This window comes from Ascaphus truei, chromosome 7, assembly GCF_040206685.1.
Source record: "Ascaphus truei isolate aAscTru1 chromosome 7, aAscTru1.hap1, whole genome shotgun sequence".
In the NCBI taxonomy this organism is placed as follows: Eukaryota; Metazoa; Chordata; class Amphibia; order Anura; family Ascaphidae; genus Ascaphus; species Ascaphus truei.
In genome coordinates this window covers 19,724,946-19,746,787 of record NC_134489.1, presented here as the reverse complement: position 1 = coordinate 19,746,787, position 21,842 = coordinate 19,724,946, and the positions used below count along the sequence as shown (strand labels likewise).

Sequence of the window (21,842 nt, the reverse complement as noted above, 5' to 3'; positions counted from 1 at the left end):
CATAACCTCTCCGACCTTGAACACATACTTCAATCTGACTTTTTGAGACTTGAAAATTGGATTTCCCAAGACTGTTTTTAAACACTGACAAGACTGTAACAATGGTATTTGGGACCAAAGCTAAATTTCTAAAGTTTCCAATGACTGAGCTCCAGATCAGAACCAACGCTAAAACCACCCTAACTCCTGTTACTAGGTTTAAATACCTGGGCATATGGTTTGACTCCCATTTAACATTCAGGATGCACATTGATACCCTGACATCCAAAACCTATGCCAAACTAGGTGTACTTTACAGAAACAAATCTTCCCTAAGTCTCCTGGTCAGAAAGCGTATCGCACAGCAGATGCTAATGCCAACTATCGACTATGGGGACCAAACCCACCTTAGCAAAGCTGATACCCTCTACAATTCAATATGCCGTTTTGTTCTCCAATGCAGCTACAGCACACATCACTGCGAAATGCTCAAAGAAATAGATTGGTCATCACAAGTCTAGGCACAAAGTTAATCTTTCCTGTCTTGCCTTCAAATACTTTCTGGGCAAGCTACCCATCTATCTGAACACGTTCCTCACCCCTATCACACGCGGCACTTATCAGCTGAGATCTGACTCCAAACGACTGTTCATGGTCCCAACGGTCAGCAAAGTATCCGGCTGCTCCTCCTTCTCTTATGTGCACCCCAAAACTGGAACAACCTACCGGAGACTCTCACAGCCACCACCAGTCTAAGTTCTTTCAAAACTAAAGCGGTCTCACATTTTAATCTGGTCTGTAACTGTTCTATACGCCTATAATATATATTATCTCTAACTGTGCATGCAATGTCTTGTATATAATGTATACCCTGTTCACTTATGTAACTGTATTTGTAACCATGTATTATTTGTCATCTTGACTCTGTGCCCAGGACATACTTGAAAACGAGAGGTCTCAATGTATTACTCCCTGGTAAAACATTTTATAAATAAATACCCTCCTAGTGAGACATGTTTGTGGGACTCCCTGTTGCACTCAACGTCCCATTGATCCAGAGATAGACGCCATCGATATATATGGATCTCAGGGAGTGCAGATGGAAGGCAGGCTCACCTGAGCAGAGAGGATTATATCTGCAATGTGTCCCTACACCTTCCCCATCAGAGCTGTTGTCTGCTCATCAACTGTCCCACATACGTGTGTGTGCTCACTGGCTAATTTTGGGAATTTGTCACAAATTAAACCTCTGAGAGTTTCAAACAGTAGATTAACTCGGGGAGAGATTTTCACCTCTCTGCAACTCATTAAAAAGCACTGAATGGATTAATGCATGGCAGGGGGTGGGGGGTGGCAGCTGGCACTGCATGGATTAATGCATGGCAGGGGGTGGGGGGTGGCAGCTGGCACTGCATGGATGTCTCCACACAGCTGCCCATGTAAAGTTCTCTGTTGCTGACAGACTGGACTTTGCTGATGGTGTGACCCTGCTGGTCTACTTAACCCCTTCACTAGCAAAGGGATCATCAAATGCATTTTTAGGTGCCTCTGAAAGTGCCTGCTGGCTAACTCTAGATCAACAGTAATGATCCAGTCCGACTTTTTTTATTAAGACCCTAATGTGTAAACCAGAGAATAGAAATGCAAACCCAGGACTGGATGATTGTCACACTCAGAGCTCGAGTGAGTTAGCAGGCACAGATGTGGCAGACGATATTGGACTTGCTGGTGTGCTAGCATGGGGGAAATAGCCTGTTGGCGCTGTCTCCTATATCCCACGCGGCTGATTAAAACCAGTGGTCGCTTCTCCTGCTGGTGCGTTGTTTATATCCCGCAGCAATGCGCCCACGAGTGCAATAACATCTGCTATATCTGTATGCAATAATGTGTTGGGAATAATTATTCTTAAATATTCTTCTTCGTACTGGCATATAAAAAAAAAAACCTTTTAGGAATATTTGAAAATTGGAGAATGATAAAAGGCTTCAAAAACATTTCATTCCAGCAGGGAACATAGAGCTATTCTAGGGCCAACTTGGTTATTTTTTAGGTCTTTGCCCTTGAAATGAGCCCTGCCATCCCATATAAGAAACCCTAATAATGGAACGGAGTTAATGCTAGTTACGTCAACTCCACACCAAACAGAAGAACCTCGAGCAGATGTGGTGAAGTCTGGAACACAATTTCACAGCTCAAGCAGCGCAGAAAGGATGTGATTAAAGCAGCATTCAAATCACAACATATTTACTAAGTTTTCTGAAATATTAGTCAAACATTTATCATGCTGTTAAGACACAGATAGTGAGAGCTTTGTCTGAAATCACTCTGAGTCATGGAGTAATTACATGGTAATCAAACAGCAATTAATTGATATCGTTTTCATCTTCAACCACGGAGTAAAACAAATGTGAAAATTGGGAAGACAAGTCAGCAAGCTGAAATTACCGCCGGGATCTAAAGAGAGAGGGACAACCTTAGGCCCAGGGTTACCATTCTACATTCTGGTGTTATTGCTGTTCTATGTGTATTAAGAAATGTACAATAGGCTACTGAATACAGACTCACTTCTACTCATTTCTTTCAAGTGCAAATCGGTGCAGCAAACAGCACAGATCTTATTGATGCAACAAAAAAAAAATTCGGATTTATTGAGGAAGAAAAAAGTCTAGCTGGGAATCTGGTGCATATATATATATATATATATATATATATATATATATATATATATATATATATATATTTATTTTTTTTAATATATAATAAATATATATATATATACACACACATATATACACATATACATAGACAGTCTAAGACGTGCTCACAAGTAATATTTTTACATGCTATACACATACAGTTAGGTCTGAAAATAATTGGACACTGATACAAGTTGTGTTATTTCGGCTATGTACCATAATAAATTCAAGTTACAGTTTTATATAATGAATATGGGCTTAAAGTGCAGTCTATCGCTTTAATTTGAGGGTATTCACATCCAAATTGGAGGAAGGGTTTAGGAATTACATCTATTTAATATGTAGCCCCCTCTTTTTCAAGGGACCAAAAGTAATTGTACAATTGACTCAAAAGCTGTTTCATGGTAAGTTGTGGGCTATTCCTCCGTTATTCGTCATCAATTAAGCAGGTAAAAGGTCTGGAGTTGATTCCAGGTGTGGCATTCGCATTTGGAATCTGTTGCTGTGAACCCACAACATGCGGTCAAAGGTGCTCTCAATGCAAGTGAAACAGGGCACCCTTAGGCTGCAAAAAAAAAAAAAAATCCATCAGAGATAGCAGGAACATTGAGTGGCCAAATCAACAGTGTGGTACATTCTGAGAAAAAAACGCACTGGTAAGCTCTGCAACACAAAAAGGCCTGGACGTCCACGGAACACAACAGTGGTGGGTGATTGTAGGATCCTTTCCATGGTAAAGAACAACCCCTTCACAACATCCAGCCAAGTGAAGAACACTCTCCAGGAGGTAGGCATATCATTATCCATGTCTACCATAAAGAGATGCCTTCACGAGAGCAAATATAGAGGGTTCACCACAAGGTGCAAACCATTCATAAGCCTCAAGAATGGAAAGGCCAGATTAGACTTTGCCAAACAATATCTAAAAAAGCCAGCCCAGTTCTGGAACAGCATTCTTTGGACAAATGAAACTAAGATCAACCTGTACCAGAATGATGGGAAGAAAAAAAAAGTATGGCGAAGGCTTGGAACGGCTCATGATCTGAAGCATACCACATAATTTGTAAAACACGGTCGATGCAGTGTGATGGCATGGGCATGCATGGCTTACAATGGCACTAGGTCACTAGTGTTTATTGATGATGTGACAGAAGACAGAAGCAGCCGGATGAAGTCTGAAGTGTATAGGGATATATTGTCTGCTCAGATTCAGCCAGATTCAGCGAAGTTGATTGGACGGCGCTTCACTTTACAGATGGACAATGACCCAAAACATACTGTGAAAGCAACCCAGGAGTTTAAGGTGAAGAAGTGGAATATTCTGCAATGGCCGAGTCAATCACTTGATCTCAACCCGATCGAGCATGCATTTCACTTGCTGAAGACAAAACGTAAGGCAGAAAGACACACGCACAAACAACAACTGAAGACAGCTGCAGTAAAGGCCTGGCAAAGCATCATAAAGGAGGAAACACAGTGTTTGGTGATATCCATGCGTTCCAGACTTCAAGCAGTCATTGCCTGCAAAGGATTCTCGACAAAGTATTAAAAATGAACATTTTATTTATGATTGTGTTAATTTGTCCAATTACATTTGAGCCCCTGAAATAAGGGGACTGTGTATGAAAATGGTTGCAATTCCTAAACGTTTCATACGATATTTTTGTTCAACCCCTTAAATTAAAGGGGAAAGTCTGCACTTCTATTGCATCTTGGTTGTTTCATTTCAAATCCATTGTGGTGGCGTACAGAGCCAAAATTCTGAAAATTGTGTCAGTGTCCAATTATTTCCGGACCTAACTGTATATATACATATATCGCCCAGGGGTGGCCAACCCCAGTTCTCAAGGGCCACCAATAGGTTTGGTTGTCAAGATATCCCTGCTTCAGCACAGGTGGCTCAATCAGTGGCCCAGTCGAAGATAACCTAACAACCTGACTTGTTGGTGGCCCTTGGGGACTGGAGTTGCCAACCCCTGATATAGCCTATACTCTAGGTAAAACAGGTATTTGCAACAATTGGTCCATAAACCTCATTGACTACCTTTCACAGCATGGTGGATCATTACATAGGACAGTGTATCACAATATATGATGTTACAAAGATTATAGATGAATATTTATATATCATACATACGGCTACTTTTCTGGAGTAAGTCACGGGAAAAGGAGTTCCAGCACCTTTTTATAAGAAGAAAGACAACACAGTGATTAGAAAACAGTGAGGTGTGGTGCAGAATACTGACTGACAGGGGGCACCGACTCCTTGTTTAAAGATGGATTATTTATTTGAGTTTATATATAAATTATGTTGACAGAGAGACAGACAGAGCAGCAGCAATTCCACTAACAAGAATAACTTGCCTAGGTGCTCTAACAAACCGTAGTACTGTAGAGATTAGGCACTCACAGGTTTTAATAAAGATACAAACACGTTTATTATGAAAGCATCCATATTTCGGTTCTAGCAAGAAAAAGGCTTTTGCTTGAACACAAACGTTGATGCTTTTGTAATGAACTTTTTTTGTATCTTCATTAAGACCGGTGAGTGCCTGATCTCTACTATACATACAGTATATGCACATATATCATATGCTATGGTGGGATATGTTATGATATTCTGCGTTATCACTGCCATTGAATCCTATAGAACCTGTGTGATATTCTGCGTTATAACCGGGTATGTTGTGTTATCTGAAGATATATTAAAGCTAGCTACACCTATATACTGTTCCCAAAATTCAGGTCAAGAAAGAAACAAGGAGAAGGATGTTAAATGCCCGTGTTTCTTCAATATATTTTGTTTATGGGGGATCTCCTTAGAAGCAGCACTGTGGTAGGTGGACGTTTTGTGTACGTCCTTAGGTGTCTGGGATCTGATTCTTCTCAGGCCTGGACCATTTTAGGGGCACTAGGAGAGTGGTTTGGACGACCAGAGAGAGCGGGCGGCCCCATGCTTTTTGCCAGCACGCACATCCCACCTCGTACAGACTGAATGCACACAGCAGGTTTGCTATTTGTAATTACGATTTGCTTCTAATGTAACTCAGGGGTAATTGCCCAAAGAAGATTGCAGCCAATTGTGAAGCATTGATAGGATACAGCAGGCAGCGTCTCCATCATTTAGATAACATGGAAACTAGGTTTTCTGATCCCCTGGCACGTCTCAAGTTAATGAACAGAGGAAGAACTTGTCAGCAACATACCGGCGTGCTCAAGACATTTACCAACTCCATCGCCTACCCATCTCATCCCTAGAATACAGAGACCAGATCTGGTAACTCTTCACTGCTGCATGCGGCAGGCACGCTGTCTGCTCATAAGTAGGCGAGTAACTATTATTTCTTTATGAGAAGACGAGAGAGCGCACAACCACTCCTAGTATAGTAATTGTATGAAAGGTACTGGTAGTAAATAGGTAAGTGTTACACGTACAACAGATACATTTTAAAAGCGCTGATGACAATAGCACTCAGCCTGTCTGCCGTCAGCAGCAGGCTCCACTGATCTGTGACTTGCTCAATGCGGAGTATCCGGCATGACAACCCTGCAAAGAGTTTCTATTGTGATACAAAGTCTCAGGGGCATCTGCTAAATAGCAAAACACCTAGTGCTAGCACACCTGGGTGATGTTGGGTGTACCCTGTGGATAGCCTAAGGCTGGGTCCCCGCTGCCTGCGCTGCAGGGACAAGAACCGCCCCTCAATGGGGCCGGACCCGCTACCAGAGATCACTGTTTAAAATACAAGGATGTCTAACACCATATTAACACTAGAGGTGTTGTGATTAATACATTTGAACAAGTTTGGACCTATATATAGGCAAAGAAGGGTGGGTCGCCGTGTTGGTCCTTTCTTCCATGTAGTATCAAAGGAGGGAGATGTGGTATGTAGTAGGAAACCTTTTATTGGACCAATAAGTAGTTGATATGTTACAAGGGTAAGGACCCTGAGAGGTTCCAAAGCCTGTAACATGGTTGCACTGTGTAGAACATTTCACCGTGACCAAATAACCACCGGTGCTTTGCTGTGACTCACTCCGCCGCCGGGACACTCGGGCACTGGCCGCTTCACCGGCAAGGTAAGTTACTAACCTTAACCCTTACCCTAAAAAAACTAATACTAACGCTACCACTACTTTAAAAACCTTAACCTCTTACCCTAAACCCTTACCCTAACCACTGAAACCCCTAAAGTGAACTCCCTAAGTACTAAAAACACAGTGGCAGATCGGCTGTGGTGGAGCGTCAGTCTGCGACCAAACGCTGGCCGTCATTTGGTCACGGCGAAATGGCCACACTCAAATGTCCCATTCCGCATCAACTACTTGTTGGTCAAATAAAGATATCATATAAACTCCTCCCTTCTTCCTTACGATCTAGATATAGTGACACTTGAAGCCGTATCTGCCAATTATCAACGCATAGGTAAATCGGGGTCAGCACGGCTGCTTTATCCAAGGGATTAACAGCTACATACAGGAGAGAGGCTCTGTGCTACAGCTCATGGTACATTTGCGTGTAAAGAGCTGGCAAGTAAAGACTGAGAAGTCCCGATAAATAACTGGAAAACACTTAAACACAGCACAGTTCATTTACAAAGGAAAGATTAAATGAAGCTTCTTGTTTTAAAGGGAGGAAAAGGGCGCTTTAAAAGGAAATCGCAGAGGAGAGTGAGAGATAACCGAGCCTGGAAGCTGCTCCTTGCAAAGAGAAGCAAGAGTGGTGGAATAATTTAATTGCTCATCAGTTAATTATACAGTATTATAATGTTAATGTGTCTTCATGGTGACAGTATAATAGGTATAGATTGGCGCATATGAGAAAGAAAGTGTTGGTTCAGTAATTATAAGCAAGAGCAGAGCCGTTAGAGTAATTATAACACTTCACCGGGTAATTAACGTATTGTTCGACTCTAGATGGAAGAACAAAAAGAAGTGAAGTTAAATATTGAAGGACATGAATCCAACAGCGAAAACTGCCCCAGCTCTGTTATCACGTATTGTAAATCAGATTGGGGACGCTGACCATCTTACTTTAATACAACAGTGGGCTAGAGCACAGCTTACAGGGTGCACTCTGATTGGCTCAGACTATTCTCATGGATAGATGGATAAATTGGCAAAAGCGCTCCAATGCCAGGACAATAAGGTATAATGATGCCAAAACCACCTTACAAAGGTATTCGTAATAACCAATATTGATCGTGAGATATATAATAACCAGAATGGGTACTATCCTCCTGAAGACCGGTGGTAGGTAGTACAAGCCACCCACAATCAGTCTCATTGGCAGGTTCCCCTCAGTAGATGCAAGTACTCACATATCCTTGGTGTGGCTGACAGGCTGTGCAGCTTCCAGTGATGATTGCAGAAGTAAAAAACAGTGGGAGGAGTGCACAAACCAAATGGAGCAGGAAGGACCCAGAGTACAAAAAAATGAATAAAAGGGCACTTTAATGTGCCATGAGACCCATCCAACGCGTTTCGAACGTCACAGCGTTCTTTATCAAGTGGGAGGAGCGCACAAACCAAATGGAGCAGGAAGGACCCAGAGTACAAAAAAATATATCCTTGATAAAGAACGCTGTGACGTTCGAAACGCGTTGGATGGGTCTCATGACACATTAAAGTGCCCTTTTATTCATTTTTTGTACTCTGGGTCCTTCCTGCTCCATTTGGTTTGTGCGCTCCTCCCACTGTTTTTTATTCTCATGGATAGGCAGGCACTGTTAGCTCTTTAGAATGTTCCATTCATCCACTGTTCATGGGGAAGGTACATTTGCATTGAGTTTTCAAACATTTCAGTTTTTTTAAAGGTCAGTGGCTCTTATAATAGCAATGTAATTTTAATATATTGCATTTATATGGTGTTTTTCAATGGCGACACTCATAGATATGCTTGTGCTTTACAAGTCTTTTGGGGCCTCATTCAGTAAGCGTCGATAAGGCACTTATCGACCACTTATCGGCCAAAATGCCTACTCATATTCAGTAAGCCTCGATAAGTGGCCGATAACGGCCTGTATCGCCGAAAAATCTTTTGAACAAAATCAAATCGCCGACTGAGCGGCAATAAGCCACTTATCGACAATTTTGGGAATGATCATAAACACGTGCGATTCTAGTAGCCGCGAGACGTCTATCGCCGCCCTAAAATGGCGATTTTCTCCTCAAATCCAAACGCCGCAAAAAGTTGGCAGATTGGTGGGGAGATGCATCGATGAGCGGCGATAAGTGGGGACTTAGAAAAATGTTGGCCTTTTTCCTGCATATGATTGATGCCGGGGTCTCCGGAGCTGATACACATTAATACCAGCACCGGAGCCCCCCGGCATGCATCCGATGCAGGAAAAATGCATTTACAGTCACTTCATTACCTTCGTGGCTAAGGCAATGAAGGGGTTAACCACCCATGCCAGGCTTATTGTGGGTAGCGGGGGTGGGTGAAGGGGGTGTTTAAGGTAATGAAGGGGTTAACCCTACCGCTACCCACTCGCAAGGTCTAAACACCCATCCTTGGTATTAAAACCCCCTTCCCCCACCCCTGCTACACACAATAAAAACAATACACACACCAGCCCCCAAAACCCACCTCCTAGGCCACAATAAAATTGCAATATTTAATATACATCAATACACCCCCCCTCCGTGCCCCCCATAATGTAAAACCATTATTTATTTTTTAACATGCAGGATTCATTCCCCCGACCTACGGTAGTCCCTGGTGGTCCCGACGGTGTCCGCAGGCCCCATAGTGCACCAGTACCCCAGGGTCTGGGGGTCTCCGGGTGGTTCCCGCCAGGCACCAGGGGCCTCCAGGTAGTCGCCGCGGGACACCGTGGGCTAAAATGGGGTCCATGGGTGGGTCCGCGAGTGTCTGGGGGTCCCTGGGTCAACCCAACAGGTGTCTGAGGCCATCGTGGTTCCCACAGTGGTCTGAGGGCCCTTGAGTGGTCCCTGCGGGTTCGTGGGGCCCCCACCACCCCAGTTCTTCCCCGCAGGTCCGCAGGTGGTACCCATGGGCGTCCGGGGGGTCCTCAGTTAGTCTCCATAGGTCCCCGCAGATCTAAAGTACCAACCCTGTATGTTAACAGATAAACATGGCCTACATTTCAATCAATCCCCCCCCCCCCCTCCGCCATATACAGTACAGTAATGGGCAAAATAACTATTATCCAGATATGGATAGTAGATTATTTGCCCATTATTAAACACAACATTAGCCAGCATAAATAAAGTAAATAAATACAGTTCTACTTACCACAGCAATATGCTGCCCGTCCTTCTCACGATACAGCAGGTCCCTCTGTCCTCCGTTGCTACAAAGCATACATACATAATAAAGACATTATAATGGCCCCTAACGTCTTAAAAACCTTAGCGGTTAATAACCGCTATAGTAATTAAGGGGCTAACCCACCCTGCCCTGCTACCCACCCGGAAGGCCTAACCACCTAAATACCCACCCTGTACCCATTGAGTAGTATAGTGGTACATCATAACCATATAATAATATGGGCATGATAAGCCTCTATAGCACTCAAGTAAGTAGAACTGTAAGTAGAACCTTTGAGTTTTCCGCTCTTGAAACTGTCTTTCTGCACTTTCCAAAAGTTTCCTTATTTTTTCAAGCTCGTGCAGCTTTTCATTCTTTTCATTGACGTGGTCTGTCAAATCAGAATTTTCTTCTTTCAGTCTTACATTTTCTCTTTTTGCAGTCTCTGTAATATTCAGGGCCTCCTTGTAGTCTTCCTTCCATTTACGCACTTCTGCTTTGAGACTCTCAATCTCCTGGCGTGTGACTTCCATCTCTAGGTTGAGGGTCTAAAGCTTCTTCTGAGAGACTTTGAGATCCATATTAAGACTGAGGATAGTTTTTTGAGAGATGTCCAGCTCCTCAGCGAGACTGTGAAGTTCCTTTTTAGAGACTTCCAGTTCTGTGCGGCAACTGCTGATCTCTTGGTGCTAGGCATCCAGTGCTATGCGGAGAGAATGAACCTCCTTCTGGGATATGTCCACCTCTGTCCGGACACTGTTGACCTCCTGGTGTGAGGCATCCAGTGCTATGCGGAGAGTATGAACCTCCTTCTGGGATGTGTCCACCTCTTTCCGGACACTGTTGACGTCCTGGTGTGAGGCATTCAGTTCTATGCGGAGAGTGTGAACCTCATTCTGAGAGACTTCCACCTCTAGATGGCACTTGCAAACCTCTTGCTGAAAGACTGTAATCTCTTTCAGTGCTTCCTCATACTTCTGCTTCAGATTAGCAATCATTCTATCAGATTGGCTCTGATTTTTATCCATGGCGGTAATAGTAACAATTGCTGTATCTAGATCTGTCCTTAGATCCTCCAAGTCGGTCGCGGATTCAGAGTACATTGCGAGCACAGTCTTCTGTAGTTCAGCATTATCTTCCCACTCTAGTTTCAATTGTTGCCGGAGCAGATCACAGTCATGCCTGGCAATTTTCAGGGCATCTTCAGGGCTGGTCAAGGGATCGTCACTCGTTGGTTCCGGTTCTGCTTTCCTGGTATGGTTGGTTGAGGGTTTCTCACTATTAGCACCGGACAGACACTTCTCTGGAGTACACGACTTCTGCCTTGGGCCCTCTGGATATTCTGTCATCCACGGGACGAATTCTCCATTTTCTCTCTGACCCCCTTTTTCTCAGCGGGATCCGCGGACGTGTCTGTTCCTCCCACGGTAAGTGAAGACCCGTTTTTCTTTTTCCGCCTTTTTGTTTTGGATGACTCCGTCCCATCAGGGATACTGGGGTCTCTGTCTTTATTTGAAACTTCAGCAGCTTCACTATATCCGCCATGTTTTCCTTGCAGTTGCGTTAGGTGGCTTAAATATTCAGAGATCTGCTGCTCCCGCTCTTGCTCCTGCCGATCACATTCGTCATCATAGAGAGCGGTGTTTTCGGTACGTACCGAGTTCAGGCATCCCAACCATTCTCGGGGTGTTTTGTGAGTGTGACTCGGTTCAGGTTCACCATAAGAGATGTCTTCCTCCTTATCAGACCGGAAGGGCCACTCTTCCGTGGGGTAGGGTTCATTACAGGAACGCCACATCTTGTCCTCCATTTTGGGGCTATCAGGTGTATTTGTCTTCCTGACCTCAGGTGGTGCTATTGCAGCTGGTGTTACTGTATTTGCTAGAACCCCAAATTGTGGTAGTCCTACAGGTGGGCAGATTTTGCTTGTAGAGTTCGTAGCTCTCACAGGCATCTCTGTAGACTTTTATTTCTTCTTTACTTTGATATATTTTACAACATCAGCAGTACTGGGCACACATTTTTTCTCCTCAGTGATACTGGATGTGCACTTGCTAAGTAAAACGTCTGTACCTTCCTTGGGTCCACAGCGCACTGCTTGCTGCTGCAGTTCCTTGGCTCGTTGAAATAAATAGTCCTCTGGCTGCTGCCCTTTTTCTGGGGCCACGTAGGGGCCATCCTCATCGTCTGAATAAGGCCTGAAGGGACACTGCTCCGTGTGGCTGGGTTCTTTCCACAATGAACACATTTTTTCCCCCATTCTTGCACAGTCTGAATTTGATTTAAACTTGGGGGCCATTTTAAATTCCCAGGGTTTCCCCCCCTTTTCTTTCACCAGTGGTGAAGTAGACTCTGGTCACAGCATCAGCCCCATGTGTGGGTTAGGAACCACAACCCTCTCTAATAGCACGTCTGAGATCAGATGCATTGTAAGGAACCCCAACCCTCTCTAATAGCGTGTCTGAGATCAGATGCATTGTAAGGAACCCCGACCCTCTCTAATAGCGCACCTGAGATCAGATGCATTGTAAGGAACCCCGACCCTCTCTAATAGCGCACCTGAGATCAGATGCATTGTAAGGAACCCCAACCCTCTCTAATAGCGCACCTGAGATCAGATGCATTGTAAGGAACCCCAACCCTCTCTAATAGCGCACCTGAGATCAGATGCATTGTAAGGAACCCCAACCCTCTCTAATAGCGCACCTGAGATCAGATGCATTGTAAGGAACCCCAACCCTCTCTAATAGCGTGTCTGAGATCAGATGCTTTGTAAATTTTTCTGTTTTCGGTACAATATTTAAATTACATGAAAATTGCGCGGAAACCTTTGGGGATAACCTGGGAAGCCCCCATCCCTGTTAAAAAACAGTGATATATAAAGACACTACAGTATACCAAAATGTTGTCCCTATACATTGACTGACCTAGAAGCATTTGCAATAAAGCAACGGCTAACAGTAAGTTGTTCTTTGCACATACAGTATGTACATTGCACCTGAACGAGACTTTTGCAAAACAAACAGTGCATTATGCACCTGTGGCTATTACAGATGCTACTCATAATGTGATTAATATGCATATGTTAGAAGTAAAATGTCTCTGTTTATTTGTCCTAGAGCCATGTATCTTTCTTGTGTGTTGCTGGCAGTGAAGCGGTTACACACCCGACTAACAATCAGTATCATTACGTGTTCTCTGCTTTTGTTTTCAGCCATGGATGTAAACACGAGCTTGTTTCCAAACAGCCGGATGCTAGTTCTTGCTGATAGCTTATTATGCTAAATGTTTCCAGCGCTCCGAGTACAGATCGGTAGCACTCACCCAGTCAGCGTCTTGTGATTCACAGCTTCGTATCAGACACGTCTCAGGAAAAGGTTTGTTTAGATCTTTACAGGAACACGTTTCACAAAACACAGCAGTCGAAGTCAATTTACAAGTGACAGATTTAATTCTCTAAAAGAAAACTCTGGTACCTTGTCATGAGATATATGGCCCAGAGTTCTCTCTGCAGAAATATCTGTAATAACCACCTATAGAGACACGTGGAGTGCATTCATACAATAATCACTTTTAGAGACATCAGGCACACGTACATATAATCGTACATACAATAACTACTTTACATAGAGACATAATGAATATTTTAATATAACCACCAGAGATGTAAGCGACGTGCTTGCAATAATCACCCATAGAGATATAAGGCGTGCATTAATGTTAATCACTTATAGAGACATCAGGAGCCTGTACATATAATAACTACTTATAGAGACATAGGTGATACTTTAATATAATAACCACCATTCAAGAGACGTGCTTGCAATAACCACCTATACCGATATAAGGGGCAGGTGCTTGTAATAACCACCTAGAGAGATATAAGGGACACGAGCAGGTAATAACCACCTAGAGAGATATAAGGGGCATGAGCTTATAATAACCACCTTTAGAAATATAAGGGACATGTGCTTGTAATAACCAACTATGGAGATATAAGCGACATGAGCTTGTAATAACCACCTATATAGACATCAGGGGGAACACATACAGTACTGTACCTATTTTAACCATTTGTAATGACCTCAAGAATACATAGAGATATCAAGGACAGATGCCTCTTGCCCCCTCCTCCTATTGATACCTCCAGACCCAAACCTTTAGCAACTGCAATTTCGTCATATAGATGGTAAGCTTTGCAGGGCAGAGGCTCCCAAATTCCCATAGTTCAACTTCCTGTTTAACGCACTTCTGAAGCATGATATATCATCGCCCTGTACTGTCTGTATATTACTATTCTATAAAGCACAGCGCACACTGGTGGCGCTTCACCAACAAACCTACACATCACCAATAGGGAAATCAGAGTTTAGAAGTCTCTCTTTAACTAGCGGGGTTCTGTTGGGTTCACAGCTCTCATGTTATCCTTTATTGCAGAACATGAGCAGGTGCATAAAATACCTGCTACCTGAGCCTTCTCTACCCCCTGGGGTACACTGACATTCGGAGGCTAATGGTGCGTGTGTGAGAGAGATGGAAAGTTAGAAGGGGGAGAGAGGCGCCCATGTTGACATTTAAAGTGCCCTCTCATGTCATTTTGTAGGGGCAGTTGTTCAGTACAGTAAAATTTTTATGCAACACCAGACTGCAAATTGGGACTAAAAATGGCGGCTGCCTATTGTGTCTGGTACGTTCTAGCAAAATGCCACTTTTCTGTTATTATGCTAAAATTACAGCCCAATTGATGCACACAAGTGACCCCTAGAGGTAAACCAGCTGAGGAATGGGGTTACAGTGCAAAACTTTGCCAAATGCAGTTTGAGTCAATACATTTCGTGTTCCCCCTCTCCCAATTTCACTTCCTTGTGAAATGTTTCAAAAAGCCTCAATGGGCTAATAATGTCACAAAATCGTATCACATTTTGCCATTCCGGAAGCTTTCAGCAATATATCGCCAGAGTGAGCGAAATACGGCACATTAAGGAAAATTGCAATACAGATTGCCGTAATGCTTTGCGAAATGCTTTCGAACCCTGACAAGCTTGCCATTTTTTTGTAGCTGAAATAAAAGTCAAATGTTGCCTGGTTCATGTCCTTGGGTGAAGTGTTTGAGTGGCAGGATGCTGAGACCTGTGCCATGTACAATTCAGTTTCTCTCTCTCTCTCTCTCTCTCTCTCTCTCTCTCTCTCTCTCTCTCTCTCTCTCTCTCTCTCTCTCTCTCTCTCTCTCTCTCTCTCTCTCTCTCTCTCTCTCTCTCTCTTTCACTCTTTTTCTCTCTCTATCTCTTTTTCTCTCTCTTTCTCTCTCTCTGTCTCTGTCTCTCTCTCTCTCTCTGTCTCTCTCTTCCTCTCTCCAACACTCCCTCTCTTTCTCTCTCTCTCCAACACTCCCTCTCTTTCTCTATCCCTCTCTATCTTTTCTGTTTCCTCTTCTTTCTTCTTCCCTCCCATGCTCCATAAAAGAGAAGCAATGCTCTTGAACGGAGTTCAGAGGGCTCAGGGAGTGATTGTTGGATAAATGGTTTTCCTCTGATCCCTACAGGCATGTAGTACAGGACCTGCGCTCTCAGATGCTTTAACGTGCTCAGGAGAAAATAGAAGGGGTGGTAACTTGGGAACAGACATTCACACCGAAGTTCTTGATGTGGATGCTTGAAAGAGTTTCCTTACAATACAGCATCTTTGGAACGGAGGACATAGCTGTCTTGTCTTGTGTGCGAACCCTGTCTCAGGGCAACTCATCAATCTCCTTATTAAGCCCCCATTAACCAAGGCATAGTAGCACATTGTGGGCTGTGCACTGCGGTACAACCACTGGTTTATTTACAAGCCCCACCAATGGCTTTCTATCTTTAAGAACTGCGGAAGAATGCACTGCGATTTGTGACTCAGTGGAGCCCCAGGCCAATTATCCCATGAACCTAAAAATACTATTGCTTCGGTAAGGCTTATATTTTTAATATAAATTAACAGCTTTCTACATTATATATTATTCATAATCCTATTGAATTATTCAATGTAAAATATGGGGAAATAAAGTGTTTGGGTCTTCATTGGCGAAATGTTCTCCTTTGGTCAGCTCCTTGTCGACCCTAGAGTTCCATGGCACTTTGACAACATGGCGCACTGCTCCCAAACTGAATCACATTTGCCATTGTTACTGCGCACTCTGCATTGCTCATGTGAGGAGTCAGGGAAGAGGAGCAGTGATCTGCTAATGCATTCTTGTGCGGGGCAATGCTCACCTTGGCATGATCAGCCACCCCGCCCATGCAGAGCGTTGCAGACGCCACCCGCAACAAGTGAAGGTTGAGATCCCCCAACTAGATGCAGCCCCTACGGCTATGTGTAATTTATAACAATTTAGAGATTCCTGACATTAAAGGTCAGAGCCCTTGTAATCACAACACCACTTATATTTCCCTCACTCGGTGCAATTTCATGCATAGTTTGTGCATCCAGCGGCTTCCGGGGGGGCAGAGTCAGAGAGAAAAGCAGACGGCAGGACCAATAAGGTCAATGCCATTACTGGAATGGTGTAGGCCCTTGTTAAAGAATATGGGAAGTGGTAAGGGCACTCTAATACAGGACCTTTTTTAAAGTAGCAATCTATACTATAATTCTAAGTTGAATTCCGTTTTCCGTTCGTTTGTATGTCAGAAGCATCGAAATCTCACAAACGGCACCACGCAGCACCACAAAACTTTCACTGTACATTCTGCGGCGGATTTGTAGGTCAACGCAACTATTTTGAGCTTCCAATGTCACTCACCTCCCAAGTTATGGCCATTCTAAGTTTCACTCGGCTGGACAGCAGTAAAAGCAGGGGGCGGGGGGGGGCATGGCGACTAAGGGAGGGGGCGTGTCCTTGCCTGGATGGGACTTTGTGTGTGTCAGTGATTCTCAGCCGGGGCTCCGTGGAGCAGTCCCAGGGGTTCCGCCTGGCCGCCCACACTCACTGCTGCCTGGCTCTCCCTTGCCCCCCTCCTCCTCCTCCTCTTCTCCCTCCCCTCTCCTAGGAGCGCGCTACAGTCCTCGCTGCCTGAGGTATGGGAGATCTTGGCCTGTGAGGTACGAGGGGAGGAGGGGGGGGGGGGGGAGGAGAAGAGGGGGATCCGTGGTGTCAGCGGAGAGCTGCTGCTTCTGTAATCTTTGCATGTGAGCTATGGGAGGGGGGAGAGGCTGCTTCTGTAAACGTTCTTTATGTGTGTGTGTGTGACAGTGTGTGTGTGTGTGTCACTGTGTGACAGTGTGTGTCAGTGTGTGTCTGTGTGTGTGTGACATGTGATTGTGTGACCATGTGATTGTGTGACAGTGTGTGACTGTGTGTGTGTGTGTGTGTGTGTGTGTGTGTGTGTGTCTGTGTGTGTGATACTGTGTGTGTGTGTGACTGTGTATGTTTGTGTATCAGACAGTGTGTGACGTGTGTGTGACAGAGTGTGTGTGTGACATGTGACAGTGTGTGACATGTGATTGTGTGTGTGTGACAGTGTGTGTGTCACTGTGTGTGACTGTGTGTGTATGTGACTGCGTGTGTGTATCAGACAGTGTGCGACAGTGTGTTTTTGTGACAGTGTGTGTTTGTGACAGTGTGTGTGTGACGTGACAGTGTGTGACTGTGTGTGTGTGTCACTGTGTGGCAGTGTGTGTGTGTATCAGACAGTGTGTTACAGACAGTGTGTGTTGTGAGAGTGTGTATGTGTGTGTGACAGTGTGTGACATGTGACAGTGTGTGACATCTGATTGTGTGTGGCGTGATTGTGTGTGTGACTTGTGATTGTGTGTGTGTGACATGTGTGACTTGTGATTGTGTGTGTGTGACGTGTGTGACTTGTGATTGTGTGTGTGTGACGTGTGTGACTTGTGATTGTGTGTGTGACATGTGATTTTGTGTGTGACGTGATTGTGTGTGACGTGATTGTGTGAGAGAGAGGAGGAGGAGGAGAAAGGGAGATGAGGGGGAGAGAGAGAGACATCGATCCGTGGGGGGTGATGTGAGATGCAGGGGGGGGGGTGATTTGAGATACAGGGGGGTGATGTTTAAACCAAAATCATTACAAAATATTTACACAATGTTTATTCAAAAGTATGAGTTGGTTATTGTTTATTACCCCTACTGCTTTACACGTCTATTTTGTGCTTTACTCCTGTCGAACATGTCATCCAGATAGAGGTTCCCCGAAAATTAACGAAATACTTAAAGTGGGGTGGGGGGATATGTGCCGGCAGCGGGGAGAGATGTACCAACGGGGGGGGTGGGGTGAAAGTATGCCGCCAGCAAGGGGAGATGTACCAACAGGGGGGCCACAGCAGCGCGGGGAGATGTGCTGCCAGCGGGGAGGGGGGGGCACATAAGCTAGTAACATATAATCCAGTATGCAGTAGAACAGTGGGTGGAAAAGGTAACATCACCATATGAAAGATGATTGTAAGTTCATGTTCATGAAGGTATTCAATTGACAGGTACTCCCTGAAAACAGGAGTAAGTGCTATAATCACAACCCCCCTGTTTCAGTGGGAGTGGCCCACTTCAATAAGGAACAAATAAAGTAGGTGCTCACAGTCTCTAGTGAAAATAAACTTGATAATCACCCACTTCCTGATGCTGGAAACGAATGCGTGCAACTGCTGAAGCAGAATCCAGGAGAAAAGCACTCCTTGATAGAGTACTTCGGTACGAAACGCGTAGGATGCATATGTGCATATGTCTTGCCATTAAATCCTTATTGCATCATTTGGACCCTACTCCCTCATTTTTGCTGTGCGTTGCTTCTCTTCTACATCTCCTTGTTAAAGTGTAGTTGGTATAGGCCAGGAATATCTAGCAGGTCTCACTGGTTGAAGAGAATTGGGCCACACACAATAGGGGATATGGACTTTTTAACATAAAGCTGTTCATGTTGTGTCCCTTTGTGTCAACGGGTAAATGTTTGTTACTTCTGTGTTGCTCCTCTTGTGAGCAATTTGGGGAATGGATATTAGTGTAGTAAGTAGGTGGGTTATAGGAGCAGTTAGGGGAGGAGTTATAGGAGCAGTTAGGGGAGGAGTTATAGGAGCAGTTAGGAGAAGAATTATAAGGAGAGGTAAAAGAAGGAGTTAGGGGAGGAGTTAGGGGAGGAGTTATAGAAGCAGTTAGGGGAGGAGTTATAGGGATTGGTTATAGGAGCCGTTCAAAGACGAGTTATAGGGAGCGGGTATAGAAGCAGTTAAGGGAGCAGTTATAGGATCAGTTAGGGGAGGAGTTATAGGATCAGTTAGGGGAGGAGTTATATGAGGAGTTATAGGAGCAGTTAGTGGAGGAATTATAGGAGCAGTTAGGGGAGAGTTATATGGAGAGGTTATAGGAGCAGTTAGGAGAGGAGTTATAGGGAGCGGTTGTAGAAGCTGTTAAGGGAGGAGTTATAGGATCAGTTAGGGGAGGAGTTATAGGAGCAGTTAGGGGAGGAGTTATAGGAGCAGTTAGGGGAGAGTTATATGGAGAGGTTATAGGAGCAGTTAGGAGAGGAGTTATAGGGAGCGGTTGTAGAAGCTGTTAAGGGAGGAGTTATAGGATCAGTTAGGGGAGGAGTTATAGGAGCAGTTAGGGGAGGAGTTATAGGCAGATATTATAGGATTTATAGTAATAACAGGGGCACGATAATAGGGAGTAGTTGTAGTGTCCATCACAGGGGGAAATTGCCCAGCACAATATTGTAACGTGATATATCACCAAGCGTTACACTCTATGCACAAGAGATCCGCGTAACATTTCTCTGCCCCCTCTGTTCCTTCTCAGTCATTATGACAGTCCCTTTTCTGCTACAGTCCCTGTCCTCAATCTCTCTCCTATGCTCCCTGAATTTGGCTGTCCCTTTTCCTGATAATCTCTGCCCTTTTCCAGCTTCATAAAGCGGCAGAGCTGCAGGAAGCCGAGTGCATGTCCAGGCGTCTCCCTGGGATTCAGCGACACGTTGGCAGCCTCCTGCCTAGTCTCTGTTGAATGCAAAGCGCTTGGCTCTGCTCAGCTAAGGATGTGCACGAATCACACTCAGCATTCATTTGCAGTCTGGTTTGGGGGGGACTTGATTTGAAGACTTTCTGTGGGTAGGGATGACAATGGAGCTGAAAAACATGGAGTTCAGTCGCAGCTCACAAACAAACACTGACAGATAAATCAATGCAGTCAGAGACAGTGCAGAGATAGATGCAGTGTATATGCACGCACAGACAAACACTTTTATATACAGCAGGGGTAGCTAACTGCAGACCTCTAAAGCTACCAACAGGTCAGGTTTTCAGAATATCTCTGCTTCAGCAAAGGTAGCTCAGTCAAAGACTAAGCCATTGATTGAGCCACCTGTGCTGAAGCAGGGATATCCTGAAAACCTAACCTGTTGGTAGCCGTTGAGGACTGGAGTTGGCTACCCCTGATATACAGTATAAGGCCATTGCCTGTCCAAAATGATTTAACTAGCCCATTAATATTATTTAACACGGGTTGAATTTCTTGAAGTAGGGCACAGTACCACTACTTTTTTTTAAGGCACTTCACTTGCTGTGTATATGGGATATTGGCTGGTAAGGGAGCACTGTAAATTCCTTTTAGTAGTTTTCTGGGGTTATGTGATGTCTGCTTTGTGCTTGACGTAGGGAAGGAGATGCCTTGATTATTGCTTCTGATCTTTGGATGGTAAATACATTAAATATTTACACGAGAATTAATTAATTTTAACTAAAAAAAAAAAGAAGCAGCTAAAACCTCTTTCTGCATTTAATTACTAGAAATAAACTCCCCAGCTCTGCATATCCTATGTGACGGCAATGCACCTGTCTGTCCAGGGCGGTAACTGCCCTTGTTCTCTGTAACTGTCCCGTGTTCCCCTCCTTGCATTTCATGTCCCCTGTTTCCTCTCTGTGTGACTTGACCTGTAACTACCACCCCCGTCCTTCTGTCCCTCTCCTCACAGCAGTTGTCACCGTCTACCACTGCGACTCTTCTATCGCTGCACCATGTGCCCCCCGATACTCCTTCACACCCTTTGCTCTGACATTGTCCGTCTTGGAAGGTGGACCTCATCCCGGCCACACCCAGGAGAGAAAGCAAATAGCCTGCTTGACCCGGGATCCCTCTGTGATTCGGGAGCAGCTAGAAGTTCTTTGCGTGTCATGTCTATCTGTGCAGATCAGCTGGGCGTAGAGGATACTCTAGCAAAGTGCTTTGGTACACAGCTTACGGACCTCCTCACGCTCCCTGCAGACAGCATGTGGTTGCTGTTTCTGCACAGCCTGCCTGCTTCCCCTGACAGCTGGGAATAGGGGCTCTCCGTACCCTCCACATTGGCCCCTTTTTTTTTTTTTTTTATAGCTTTAAACGTTTAATATTTTACGCGTGGCATTGTGGCAGCCGCTCTCCTGAGGGTCCCTCGCGTCTTCTTGTTTGCAGCACTTCAATCCATTAGATTTTGCATTGTCCTGTCGTCAGGGGCCTTCGGGAGAAAACTAACTGACCTGAAAATGCTCCTTCCAAACAAAAAGTTCTACTCCGAACATTACCAGGCTTCTTTATAACAAGCAAACATCTATTAACCCCTCCCTCCAGCTACCTTTGATTGCAGTTTTTAAGGCTGACTCTACTGCTCTTGGATTTTAACCCCTTTGCTGCCAGAGATATCAGCACTGTAGCCAGGTTGGCCACCTTCTATTGGAAGCTAACCCGGGGACTTTTTTGCAATAACATTTTTTAACATTTATTGATAAATGTGTTTCTCTTACTTCCCAGCACCATCCCACCCTGCAAGGTGCAGTAAGCATGGCTCCGGAACGCCAAAGGGCGCGCATTACCACGGCGTCATGCGGCGTCAAGTTGCCATGACAACTGGACACGCTATGGTGGCAAGGCGTCACGTGACGCC

The 21,842-nt window shown here is 44.6% G+C and overlaps 1 protein-coding gene and 1 long non-coding RNA gene across 6 annotated transcripts in view; one reads left to right on the top strand and one right to left on the bottom strand.

Moving 5' to 3' along the window:
- Nucleotides 1–21,842, top strand: part of ERBB4 (erb-b2 receptor tyrosine kinase 4) — a 701,260-nt gene that overhangs the window by 391,352 nt on the left and 288,066 nt on the right. The gene's annotated exons all lie outside the window — the stretch shown is intronic.
- On the bottom strand, nucleotides 2,241–19,061 carry LOC142498783 (uncharacterized). The gene is made up of 3 exons (XR_012802551.1): nucleotides 18,548–19,061; nucleotides 4,813–4,856; nucleotides 2,241–2,433 (listed from the first exon to the last, which is right to left on the bottom strand). It is a non-coding gene; the product is annotated as an uncharacterized LOC142498783 (long non-coding RNA).